Below are 14,051 nucleotides of genomic sequence, written 5' to 3' on the forward strand. Positions count from 1 at the left end.
AACTTTTCTGTTGCTTATAAATTGCTCAAGAAAATAAATGAAGCAGAATAGATTGTCCCAGGTTCAATACCACCTCATTTAGCAGAGCTGATGTGAGCTTGTGAACCTTCCTTTTATCCTGCCCCTTTGCTGTTATCAGAGAGACTAACTTCCCCCTAGTGTAAACAATGAGATTCTGTTTTTCAAAAAGATTGCCTAACCATCCTAAGGAACAAGTGCAGAGACCACCAAGGTTGACCTATAGTAACCTAGAAGGAAGAATACCCTACTTAAGATATCATATATATTAATTGTATCTCATGCATCTAATGTAAAACCTGGGAACAAGCATTGACACACACACACAATAAGCATTATGGGTAAGACCCAAGACTCTGTCAATCACCCTTGCTTAGCATAAAACACCCCTAACAAAAAGTCCATCAAAGGCAAACAAAGAACTTAAGTGCTTATAAGGCTAGATGCCCTCTGAGTCAGCAGGCAGATGTCTTTGTTACTGCTCCCACTGTGAGGGCGCAGAGTATTTTCCTCAATTTAACCCTTTTAATTGCTTTCTTTATCTTGGTGAATTCTTCGCACATTCTCACTCCTGCTACCATGCACTTGCTGTCATCTAAATATCCCATGATAAGAAATAGAGAAGAAAGTGAACATCCTGGCTTATCTTTAGCTAATGAAACATAATAGGATATATCTGGAAGAAGGGAGGACAAATAGGAGATTATTATATGCATTGGCTGAAAGACAAAAATGACACGGACAAAGATGAATACAAAAAAGGCTATGAGAGGAAGAAGAATTAAAGCTGTATCTTGAGGATCATCACTTAACATCTACTACCAGGTGCAATGGTGCATGCCTGTAATCCCAAAAACTAAAGAAGTGAAGGCAGGAGGATCACAAGTTCATAAGCCAGGCTCAGCAACTTCATGAGACCCTGTCTCAAAATTAAAAAGTTTTTTTTTGTTTTTTATTTAGGAAAATCTTTTGGGAAGCTCAATGGTGTAGTTCCCTGGCACACACAAACACAAAGACAGAGAGAGAGAGAGAGAGAGAGAGAGAGAGAGAGACAACATCTACTGATTTACTGATACATAAGATGTAGATAATAAGAGAAAAAAATGGGAGATTACTCTAATGTTTTTGGACTGAACAAATAGGAAAATTGATTTGCAATTTCCAAAGGTAAGAAAATAGTGGAAGGAGCTGGCTTGTGCTAGGATAGCATATATTCAATTCATGCTGAGGGTCACTTCTCCCTTACTAAAAAAAAAAAAAAAAAAAAAAAAAAAGAAGAAGAAGAAAAAAAGAAAACCTTGAAGCACAGCAAATATTATGCAATTTGTATACCAACACATATTATTGAAAAAAACATTTGTTCAAGAAATATAGCAAAAGGGGCTAGAGTTATTGCTCAGTAGTAGAGTACTTTCCTTGCATCTGTGAGATACTGGGTTTGACTCTCAGCACTGCATATAAATAAGCAAAATAAAGGGACATTGGCAAGCAAAAAATATTAAAAAATAAAAAGAAAAAATAAATATACCAAAAAGTTTGCAAATTTCAAGAAGGAAATTATAAACCACTAAGAAAGTTAAGAAAAGTGAGTGTATTGTTGCCATAACAGTCCTCACACATTTCTAAAGGAAATATATTACCTAAACTGCTTTCACTTTCAACATGGAGTCGTTCACCTATAATTACATTGGGGTGAACTTTTAAAGACATATCTATATGTTAAAATGATAAAAAATTAAACAGAACAGTTTAAGCCATATGGAAGAATAATATCCTAGTACAGGTTTGGCATCTAGGTTCTTAAGGGCTTATTAAGAATGAATGGGTAGGGAGAGGTTAACGATATAGCTCAGTTTCTAGAGTGCTTCCTTTGCACACCCAAGGGTCTGAGTCAATCCCCAGCACCACACACACACACACACACACACACACACACAAAAAAAAAAAGAATGAATGAATATTATGCAATTATTTTGAAAATATTTTAATTTTCCCTTGCTGGAGTTATATAAGAATTAGGATTAAATAGTATGCTTCAGGGATTGATGGGATGAGTAATATATTTGAAAAATCACAGTAAAAGGAACTGTGGAATATTGGATGCCCTATGAATAAAGTTTTTTAAATGTCCAAAGATAAAATAAAATAAAATAAATCCAAAAAGCAAAAATCAGGGATGAAAACAGCAGGAAGATATGCAGTTGAAACAATATACTGCCACTTTTTCAAAGGGTGTTGACTCTGCTCTGGTATCAGAAGAAAATTATTATGTTGGAGTATAGGAAATGTCAACAAATATGCTGTAAAATATGTCTATAAATTTTGACAGTTTTCTTTGTGTCTCTGAGATGGAGAAGTTGCTTTCAGCTACATAATTCTAACTTTGCTTCCAGATTCTTTGAACAGAAACAATCAGGCCTTCTTTTTTTTTAATTTTTAGTTTTTGATGGACCTTTATTTTAATCATTTATTTATATGTGGTGCTGAGAATCAAACCTAGTGCCTCACACATGCAAGGCAAGCACTCTCCCACTGAGCCACAACCCCAGCCCAAAACCAGGCCTTCTGACATATGAATTCATAGGGGCCTGTATAACTCCTTGGTGACATTGGTTGTAATTACAATCTAGTATTTAATTGTGACAATAGCTAGATAATAATGTAACAAGGCAGTGCGTCTGGGGTCCTACTTGACAAAATTTCTGTTGTTTGCCTTCCCTTTGCCTTTCCACAAGATTGTTGCCCTACCTCATCCTCTTCCAAATATTATGCCCCCTCCCTATTGCCCAATATTCTAAATTCTAAAGAGAAGCTCACCTAAATTGTTAAGATATTAACTAATTCCTTCTTTATAATTACAGAGACTACAATATTTGGTTGCTTGGTAATAGGTAACAATGAGCAGTGAAATGCAGGCAAGGTCACAAGTGTTCTTTAAGTTATTTCAGGGCTCTTCTTTAAATTACTTGCAACAGAGGAGAAAGCAAAGGGTAGTAGTTAATTTGTTGAAAATAAACAGAAGCAAGGCAGCTAGTTGGAAATCACATCAAGAGAACAGGATTAATGGAACTAACTTTATTGATGTTAATATAAAGCTAGGAATTATGGCTATGAGTGTCTCCAACTGTCTGGGAAGGAAGATTCCTTCAGGAGCCCAGCTAAACCAAGGTAACTTCTGACCAGGAATTGACCCCAATGCCCACATTAACAAGGGATTGACTTGTAGCTGAAGCTTCCCTAAGTAGGTTAGCCACCATGACATCTCCTCAGAGGACCAACTAGGGTCAAAAACTCCACTGCCTGACATGAAGGAGGAGTTAAACACTTGATTGGTAAAGAGTACAGAAGGTGGTCCCCAGTTCTCCTGGTAAACATCAAACAGCAATAAAATTGGGCACAACATTGTCTTCTTTGTCATTCTCTGCTTGGAGATGGCCCACTCTCCCTTGAAAGTGCTCTTTGTTGACAACTCACTTTTCGTTTACTTTATTTTCGCCTCAATTTCACCTATAATAAAGTTCTTTTGCATGACTTTTGGTGGTTGACTTTAAATTTTCTTTTGTAGGAACACAACAGCTGAGGTTTACAGTTTCAGCTTCCTGCTTTCCTGTGACATGGTGACCTTTGTAACAGCCTTCCTTAGTCTTTACAAAGCAAGTAAATAGATGTTCAGTTTAACTTGCACAAAAGTAATGTTTGTCTAAAAGAATTATCTAACCCTAGGAGGTCAAGGTGATGTGCAAGAGAAGAAGAAAACAGGGTACAGGTGCCTTGGACACTGAAGTTCCATCTCAGCAGGAAGCGTTACTGCCTTGCTCCTCCTTTCTCCTCTGAAAAAGTTCTTTGTGTTTCTGAGAAGAAAAAAAGTAGCTTTCAGAACCATAGCTCCTCCATCTTCCAAGATATTTTCCCTTGAATAAACTGATTCCTATTAAATAAACTGATTCTCCCAAATATGGGCCTTTGGGTGGAAGTCATCCTGGACCTTATTCTGGCAACAATGTATGTTCACCCATCTAGAATGTAGGAGCTAGGATGTCAGTGGCCATATCTGTCTTATACATCTTCTCTTCAATTCCTAGAGCAATAAATGATGTGTAGATGTTCAAGTATTTACTGGACGAATAAGTTTATTAATTCCTATTAATAAAAATTAAATAGAAAGAGACCATGTATGCAGTGAAACCCCTAGATACATGCATTTTTCTGCTATGAGAGCACTGGACTCCAGTCTTCATACTTTTTTATATCCACCCAAAGATTTTACTCTGGTTTCATGAACAAAATGTTTAAAGGTTTTACAGGTCATAATGCGAGGAGAAGACTGAAAGATAAGAAAAAACTATATTACCTGATAATAAAAAATATAAATAACTAACTTATTAAGTATCACATTTATAGAAATGGGCTACAAAAGCCTGTTGGTTGAAGTTCCCTGCCCCTTCTCTCTCCCTCTCTCTTTTTCCCTTTGTATGTCAATGGGAAATTTTAGACTCAGAGATAAAAAGTAGCTTGTCCAAAATCTCAGCTAATCAGTGAAGAAGCAAAGATGGATTCAAATTTAATCACTCAGGCTCTAGAGCTCAAATTTTTTATTATCATGTTGATTAAACATGGAAATTTTTATAAAAAATTAAAAGGGTACTTTTAAAATATTTAATTTTCCTTAGTTAAGTTGCATGAAGAAATAATAGTATATTGGTCCACTTTATGCTTTGAATATAGCCCTGCTGCTCTGCCACTGCAACTTATTTTTAAAATGGACATGTCTCTTTCTCTTCCTCTCTCTCTGCTCCTCCCAACTTTCCCCCTTCCTAATCTCAGGGGAAATAGGATCACCTTTTTTTCCTCATTCTAGGCAGAATGATCTGTTCTTGAGCACAAACCCATCACAGGAACAAAGTAGGTCTCAGAAATAACTACCTCCCAAATTAACAAGTGAATTACAACTCTGGACCGAAAACACATGGAATATAGGCTTTGAGCCACCTCTTTAAAAGCCCCATGCTCCCCTGGCTGAGCAGAATCATAGCCTCTTGGACAGGAGTCCCCTGTGTTTCTCCTTTGCTAGCAAAACAATAAAACTTCTTTTTCCTTTTTTATCAAAACTGTATCCTGGCTATTGGATTGGCATCAGGGACAAGGACCAAGCTTTCAGTAAGAGTAGCATTTCTTTCCTAGGTTCCTACTCCTTACACAAATATTTTAGAACTTCTTCCCTAGTTTATTAACCCCGAAGCTATCAAAACCCAGAAAATTATAAAAAAATAAATTGAATCTCTTATTGGCAGTGAAGTAAGTCTATATAACTCAAACTATCATTTTCTTAATGACACAATGTGAGACTTAGAAAGGTTAATGTTTTGTTCAAGGCCATACACCTAACAAATATTAAAATTAGTGTTACTGTTAGGGGACAGACAGACTAGGATAGTGGGAATACAAGATTAAGAGAATAATTCTGTAAAATGGGCCCATTATGCTTACCCTCACATGCTTTCTTTTCTAAGAAACAATTTACCTGCATCCCTGCCTGGCCTAAGTGCACAGGATATGTCATATTCCCCAGCAATCTGTTAACTGCAGAAGAAATGCGGGCCCAAGATATTATCAATGGGAAGAACCCAGGAGATTTTTGTGAGCAGATCCTCAAACTCTGGGAGATAAGGATAGTTCCTTCTAACCATAAAATCTGTAAGAATGTATAGTTAAGAATCCAATTAGAATTGGTCAACACAGGACAAAGTGACTTAGAGTTACTATTACAGTGGGTACTTGAAAGTCTGATGTCATCCTACTGTCAGTCAAAAGTTAAGAGGTGGATCTGGGCTGGATTCTCTGGAAACTTTCCCAGAATCCCCAATAAAACTGGAGTGCAGGAGAGACAAACAAGAAAACTTCTGGTCAATTTAGGGAAACTATTAGGGTTGGGAAGCCTGGCTCTTGCCCCTGGTAGGACCCCTCTTTATGATACTTTTAAGCCTGATATTTGTTTGCATTTTAAAATGCCTGCAGCCCGTTTATTATGTCACACCTAGAGGCAATAAAACTATAGATGGTCTTGGCTTCTGGACCTACCTATGAGGAAATAGAATAGAAAGACCTTAAATATCCAGCCTTATAAAGGTTGATGCTTTATATGCTATAAACAGGCATCAAAAGGGGGGGGAATGAAGAGGGAAATATTACTTTATAGCTTTGGTCTTTGTAAGTGTGTTACTTAATTACTGGTCTGTATAAGAGTATTTTTTGAATACTCATTTAAATTGTAACACTTCTATGCTAGGTTTGAATTATACCTCATAGGACTATACACTTGTAGTTATCTTGAGAAACTGCTGCCTGTGATAAAGGCCACTTCCAGATATCACTTACAGATGTTTCTCTGTCTTTGATCTTCTTTGGTAAACTGCTTGCCAAAAGAATTTCCTTTCATGATCCTTGGTCACATATGCCAAGAGTTCAAACCCAACAATGTTTTAATGGTTAAGAAATAATGTCAAGGGCCTGGAGATATAGCTCAGTTGGGAGAGTGTTTGCCTTGCAGGCTCAACGCTGTGGGTTCAATCCTCAGCACCAAAAACAAAAAAAAAAAGAAAAGAAAGAATATCAAATTTCCTACAAAAACCCTGTGTAACCTCAGCTCAGGGCCCAGAGTTTCAGAGCCATAGATCATTTGGGTCTGGTGGTATAAATAAACTTGAGTTTTCTAGTCCTCTGAGTGGTGCTTGGTCCCTTGCTCAATGGGATTTCCACAACATTACCAAGTGGAAGAGTTATTAGGGAGTGGTGATGAACTAGACTCTACTGCTCATCTTGTTCTACAAATACCCTTGGAGTCAAATTGGTATGAAGGAAAATAGAGAAAACATTTCTTTTCCAAACCTTCATCTTCAGAAAACTCAGGGCAAGAAAGCTTTTATAAGAGAAAAATAAAGTGGGAACAAGTTAGGAAATATACATACACAGATTTATCCCAGTATTAGACACAAAATTTTTCATCAGCACCTGGCTATTCCAGGAGTAGCTTCTATTCTCAATGTGAGGAAGTTTAGAAGTTAAAACAATTTGGAGACCAGGCATAGTGTCACACTGTAATCCCAGTGACTCAGGAGGCTAAGGAAGGAAGATAAATCAGGAGAATCACAAGTTCAAAGGCAACCTCAGCACTTTAGTGAGATCATTTTCAACCTAAGGCCTACAAACACATAAGGCATACTGTTTTCTGATCCCAGGAAAATAAAATGGAATACTCAATGGAAAGATTTTACACAATTTACTACTCAGGTGCTCCCAGCAGTGGCACTGTGCTGGAATACAACGGCTGTCCTACAAGCAGGGGGATTACATAGATAATAGGTTATACATATAGGATAGGTTGTGTGCCCATGGCACAGGTAGATTTCTTCAGATGCTTTTTGAGAACATTCTTTTACTTTACAACCAAGTGTTAGCTAGGAGTTCAGAAACACCAAGATGGCAGATACAGGGTATTAAAAAGAAGCTGTTACTTCTGCCACTGAGACTTATCACCACTACAATTCCTGCCACAGGTTCAAACTTTAAAATGACCAATGAGGATAAAGTGGACAATAATCTGATTAGGTTTTCTAATAACCAACAGGGGTGGGAGATATTGGAAAATATTCTAGTAAGGTATCATAAAATAACCAATAGGAGCAACTGAGGTAAGGTCTTCAATCAGATCCATATAGGGAAGAGAAGGCCACACAGCTCAGGATATAAAAGCCTCATTTTCACACATTGGGGCCTGAGCCTCTCTTTCTTGCTCGACCCACTCCATTCTACCTAATAGAGTGCTACCTTCACCTTCAATAAATCTGTACTCTGTTAGTCTATCTGGGCTTCTGACACCTGCTTGCCCTTTCTCCTTGGCTGTATAGAAAGCCTTCCATGAGAATGCTCACGGGATTCTTGTGGATTCTTTTGATCATCTGACCTGTTGCAATCTTTGTAGTCTCCAAAACAAAAAGAAGGAGAGGGTTTCAGCAAACCACATGTACCAAATAACATCAAATATACAGAGATTTCCAAGAAAATAAGAATATAAAATGTAATTTTACAAGAAAGTTTTTAGTTGAGTCAAAATAGATGTTCATATAAAAAAGTTCTTTATAAAACTCACCATGTAAAGATTCTCAATGATAACTATTGAAGGTTAGTAAAGTCCAGTTGTTAACAAAATGCAGTCTTTGTCTCCAGTGCCAATCCAGTAATAAGGACATGGTTTAAAGAAAAAGTAAAAGAAGTTTTATTTGACAAGAATACAAATGGCATGTATCTACCATTATCATACAAAGTTGTTTCATTGCCCTAAAATTCTCCTGTGCTCCACCTATCTATTTCTATATTGTAGGTACAACTTAGGACACTGATGAAATTAGGAGAAAGAGAAGACACATCTTTCTATGGTTCCACCCATTGCACATCACAGGCAAGAGAAAACTTGTTTCCTCCAACTTCAGTTGCATTGGGTGAGTTATTATCCACATATATTTGAGATAGATAGTTTTATTGGAAAATAAATTTGCAATTATCCATAAGTAATTCTATTTTACAGCAAAAGCTTTAAGGAAGTGAGGCCTTTCCTATATGAGCACTTACTTGAATGTTCCTACGTGGGTTATGTTTGCTCTCTTATGATGTGAGATGAATTCACATAGTTGGCTTTATGGAAAACATGCCCCACCTAGTGCCTTGCTGATCTTGTTTAGAATGTGGGCTATGAGCATTGAAAAACCCCATAGAAACTATTAGAAATGAAGAAGAAATAGAGCCCCAGGTGACCATCTCTAAAACTTGCTTCATGCCACAGCTATGTTGCTAATTCACTGTGTAACTTTGGGAAAGTCACTTTACTTTTACTTTTTTATGAAAGTGTATATTAGGATAGAGGATCTTCTAGGTCTCTTACACCTCTAGGATTTAATGACAGTAGATGAGAGAGAATGAGATCCCTTTCCATCTCATATCCTGATCATCCCCTTTTATTGATTGTAGGTCTTTGTCCTCCAAGGAGATGTATGAATAGAATATTCTCCAAGGAACACAAGGTTTGGGGAAGACTCTCAGAGATGAAATTCTGATAACAAGAAGGACAGTAAATGGTATTTGCATCTGCAGTTGTAGTATACACAGACTTTTAGCATTTTCAATGTATAAAATTAAATTTTTTATTTTACTTTTTGGAGGAAGAAAAACTTATGCAAGTTATACTTTTGTGCAAGGCACAAAAAATTGCAGGTGTTTTGCATTTCATTATTAAAAATAGTTGAAGGCAACCAAGGTGCTTTAACAGATGGATGAATAAACAATGCAGTAAATCTATACAATGGCATATTATTCATTGATTATTTTTAAAAATGAGCTACCAAACCATAGAAAGACCTGCAGGAAATGTAAAAGCATATTTCTCAGTGAAAATGCTAAGTAGAGGAAAAGTATATTGCTTAACTCCAATTATATGACATTTTAGCAAAAATAAAACTATGAAGACAAAAGATTAGTGATTTTCAGGAACTTGGGTACTGGGAACTTCAGAATCAATTTGAAAAACCTTCTTAACTTGGAGCATCAAGGTTGCTGTGCTTCCTTGTATGACCTTGAACCCTGACCTTAAGATATGCATTGTTTCCCAAGTTCTTGTTTATTCTATAGTAAACAATCACCCAGTGCACATGCAGGCTTATTACTAGCCCTGAAGTTCCTTTCTTAACAATGGATTTAACCTTGGTGTTAAAAGCATGGAGGATCCCAACAGTCAGTAGCCACTAAAAGGTCAGATGAAGTTCTAGCTCCAGCTCCAACTTGCCTTTTTGTTCCAGACATCAGTATGCTCTCTGAAAGTTAAAAAAAAAAAAAAAAAAAAAAAAAAAAAAGAGGTAGGGGAGGCAACCTTGACCTGGTCAGATATATTCCAATTAAGATTATTGTACTTTTTCTATATTTCTGTATACCATATAATGATATTTTACTAAAAGAAACTCAAAGCTTACATGAAAAAAATTAATTCTCCAGCTTAAAGCTGACAATTATTAAACTGTATTCATTTGATAATCAGGCTTTCTTTTCTTCTGTCACACAAGAAATAAAACAATTTCCCACCCTGGCAATGGAGCTTTCTTACTTTCTGTGACTTTTCCCTTTTCTTAGGTTCACATCCTATTTCCTGGAGGAAATGACCAGATGCAATTTTAAAACTATAAGGTTCTTGCTTAGCATCATGATGATCATCTTAAGTGACAGCTGCCATTTTAACAACACCTAACTGCCAGCATTAGGACCTGCTGGGATCTGATTCCTAAGCCTGCCCCATAAAAGTCCCAGAACCCAAGCCTGTTTTGCCTCTCTCCACTATAGAGAGATGGCTTTTATTTGTCAGCTCTGACAAATAAACTCTCATGTTTATCTCTGCCTGGTCTCCATCTTTCATTTCTTGCTTACCTGTCTCTTGTTCTTCACTTTCCCTTCAAAAAACCATGACTAAATTTGTCCTTCAGGGATTAACAACAGACCAACCAGAGCTCCAGCTGCCCCTCTTCCTCCTGTTTCTAGGGGTCACTGTAATGGGAAACCTGGGTATGACCCTGTAAGCTCCAAACTTCCATGTACTTTTTTCTATGTAATTTGTCATTCTTAGGTATCTTCTATTCCTCAAATTTTGGGGAAACTTTATATGGGAACAAAATGTTATCTCCCATTCTGGATACATGACACAGCTCCTTTTCTATTGCACATTTGCTATTGATGAGTGCTATATTCCTGCAGTCATGGCATATGAGAGATATGCAGCTGTCTGTAATCTACTGCTCTACAGTGTCACCATGTCCCAAAAGATATGCAGTATGCTGGTGACAGGAGTCTGTATCATGGCAGGTTTTAGAGCTATGGCCCACACTTCCTCCATGATCAGACTTTCCTTCTGTAGGAACAATGACATCCATCACTATTTCTGTGACATAATTCCCCTCCTACAGCTAGCTGTCCCACTCTAGCACCCACCTCAATGAGCTTCTGCTGATACTCAGGTTGATTCAATGTGTTCACACCAACTGCGCCCATCACCATCTCTTATTTTCTCAAATTCACCAATATTCTTTGAATACCTTCAGTTGAGGGCAGGTCCAAAGCCTTTAGTACTCTTGGCTTTCATCTGACAGTTGTAGGGGTCTTCTATAGGTCCATCATATTTATGTATTTCAAGCCAGCATGCAGCAGCAGCATGGTCCAGAAGAAGGTGGCCTCTGTGTTTCCACAGCACAGTCATCCCCATGCTGAATCCCTTCATCTACAACTTGAGGAATAAGGATGTTATATACATTCTGATTAAAGTATTTAGGAAGAGATGTGGCCTACCCCAGAGTTAGTGTTCACCATGACTAAGGGGCATGGTGATCATTTGACCCCCTCTTTTTCTTAAAACTATTTTCTAAGTTTCTTAGAACAATTTTCATTCCCTGTACAACAGCTGATAGATGTTACCCCTTTCATTGAAGTTTATGCAAATACACACACACACACACACACACACACACACACACACACACACACACACCTATCCTTTGAGGATATCATTAGCAGCAAAACAACTAGGTCAATGAGACTGTTTTATGAGAGGATAATTTATTCTAGCAAAATGCATAGACAACTGACAATTCAAGTATATATCAAGTATATATCAAGTATATATCAAGTATGGATCAAAGTTTAATTTTTGCATCATTTAATTGGTTTCAACAATATTTGTTTAAAAGATTATTTTGATCACTAAAATACTTCTGCACTTTTGTAAAAAAAAATCAGTTGTCTGTGTGTGTGTGATTCTATTTCTGGACTGTCTATGCTTTTCTATTGTCTATTTGTGGATCTTGATACCAAACACCTGTCTTATGACAGCAACTTTCTAATAAGTCTTCAAGTGGGTAGGTTTAGTGCAATAACTACTTTTGATCATAGTGAATGTTAAGATCAATTTGAGGAGCATTGTCATAAGAATATGGTGGACATGTGGTGTACATGGTACACCACACCTTTTATTGAGGTCTTCTCTCAGCAGTATTATATCTTTTCAGTAAAGAGAATTTTTAATACATGTTTTGTCAGCTATCTACCTAAATATTTCCCACTTGCTTGATTTTACAGTAAATAGATTTATTTTTATATTATGTTTTGATGGTTCCTTGTTAGTATGTAGAAATACAATTTATTTTTGTATATTAATACTTTACCCTGATTTCCAGAAGCAGTTTTGAGGATTTCATTAAATTTTTCTACAATAGTACTTCTTTCTTTTCAATGTTGATATCTTTTATTTTTATTTTACTTAATAAAATGCCTGGAATCTCCTGGAAAATATTCAATATTCAAGAAAGCTGATATTTTTGCTTTTAATCTTAGGGAGAAATAATTCAGTCATTCAAAATTAAATATGATATTGGCTATATTTTTTTTCAAATTGAAAAATTTTCTTTTATTTCCAGTTCATTGAAAGCTTTTTCAATTAAATCAGAAAATAATGTTGAATTTTGTTGATTTTTTAATTATTGATTTTTTAAAAATTTTTAAAATATTATCAATTACATTGGTTATCAAAAGTTAAGCCAATATTAACTCCTGAGAATAAACTCCACTTTGACATAATTTCTCCTTAACATCTTAGATCCGTTTTGTTTAGAATTTCACATCTATTCAAGAGGGATGTTTGCTTACAGTTTTCCCTCATGTGATGTCTTTGTCAGGTTTGGATACCCGGGGTATTCTAGCTTCATAGAATGTCTTTTATTCGAGTTTCTGGGAATGGATTTAGAGTTTTAATTTTTGCTTCCTTAATTGGTTAATAGAATTTACCATAAAAACAATCTGAATCTAAGAGTTTTTCTTAATGAAGATTTTCTGATTCAATTAAAAAGATACAGGGAAATCCTAGTTATCCACTTCCATTTCAGTGCATTTTGGTTATTTGTATCATTCATAGTATTAAACATTTTCATCTAAGTTCTAAAATTTTTTCATTCATGCTTTATAATTATTCATATGAATCATTCTTAAATGCTTATAATTTGCAGAGGTCACCTCACTCATTCTTTATGTTGGTAATTTTTGTTTTTCTTCTTCTGATTAGTCTATTTAGAGGGACATTGATTTTATTGATTTTCTCAGAAAAAAAAAAGATGTTTGGTGTTTTTGTTTTGTTTTGTTTTCTGTTTGGTTTTTATTGATTTTCATTTGGTCTGGTTCATTTGATTTTTACTGTTCATTTATAAATTTATGTTTTGATTATTTCTGTTCTGGTCTTAATTATTTTCTTTCTTCTGCCTCTTTGGCTCTCATTTGCTTCTATTTTACTAATTCTTAAAATGGATCTAGAACATTGATTTGAGATCTGTGTTAACCCACAACACTGAAAAAAATATGATTAAAACAAAACATAATGAAATACCTATTAGGAAAGCTCAGCATTTGATGACCAGGTTTACTTTTTACATTTGTTTTGTTTTGTTTCATTTCTTCTTCTTTGGCTTGAAGAAACAAAGTCAAAATGGTATGACTTAAGTTACAACCCAAAGCTCTTCCCCCTCACTGCGCTTAATATTATCAATTTAAAATACAGTTAGGATAATTTATTTCTGTTTATATTCCTTTAGAAATTTGTTACTATTTATGTTGTTTTCTTTTATTTTGTTCACTGTATAAGAAATATGAATGCTCCAAAAGTCAAAATTAGTTTTTAGGGATGTACTATAGTTCATTTGGTACATTTTCATACTCATATTTCATAGTTCAATATTATTTTGCCTCTGTAAAGCTGGAAAAATAATAATGTTTTATATATTATCATCTATATTCTTTCTGATATCTATAAATAATGTTAATATCATATTTATTAGCCTTGCTCTTAAATAGTTCTATTATACTAGTATGAGTTTACTATAGCCTACCAATCTCAGTAATGACAATCAGAAATCTGGTTAACAACAACAGAATAATCACCTGAGGATATTGCATGTGTGTGT

The sequence above is a fragment of the Spermophilus citellus genome (assembly GCF_964194105.1).
Source record: "Spermophilus citellus genome assembly, chromosome: 2".
NCBI lineage: Eukaryota > Metazoa > Chordata > Mammalia > Rodentia > Sciuridae > Spermophilus > Spermophilus citellus.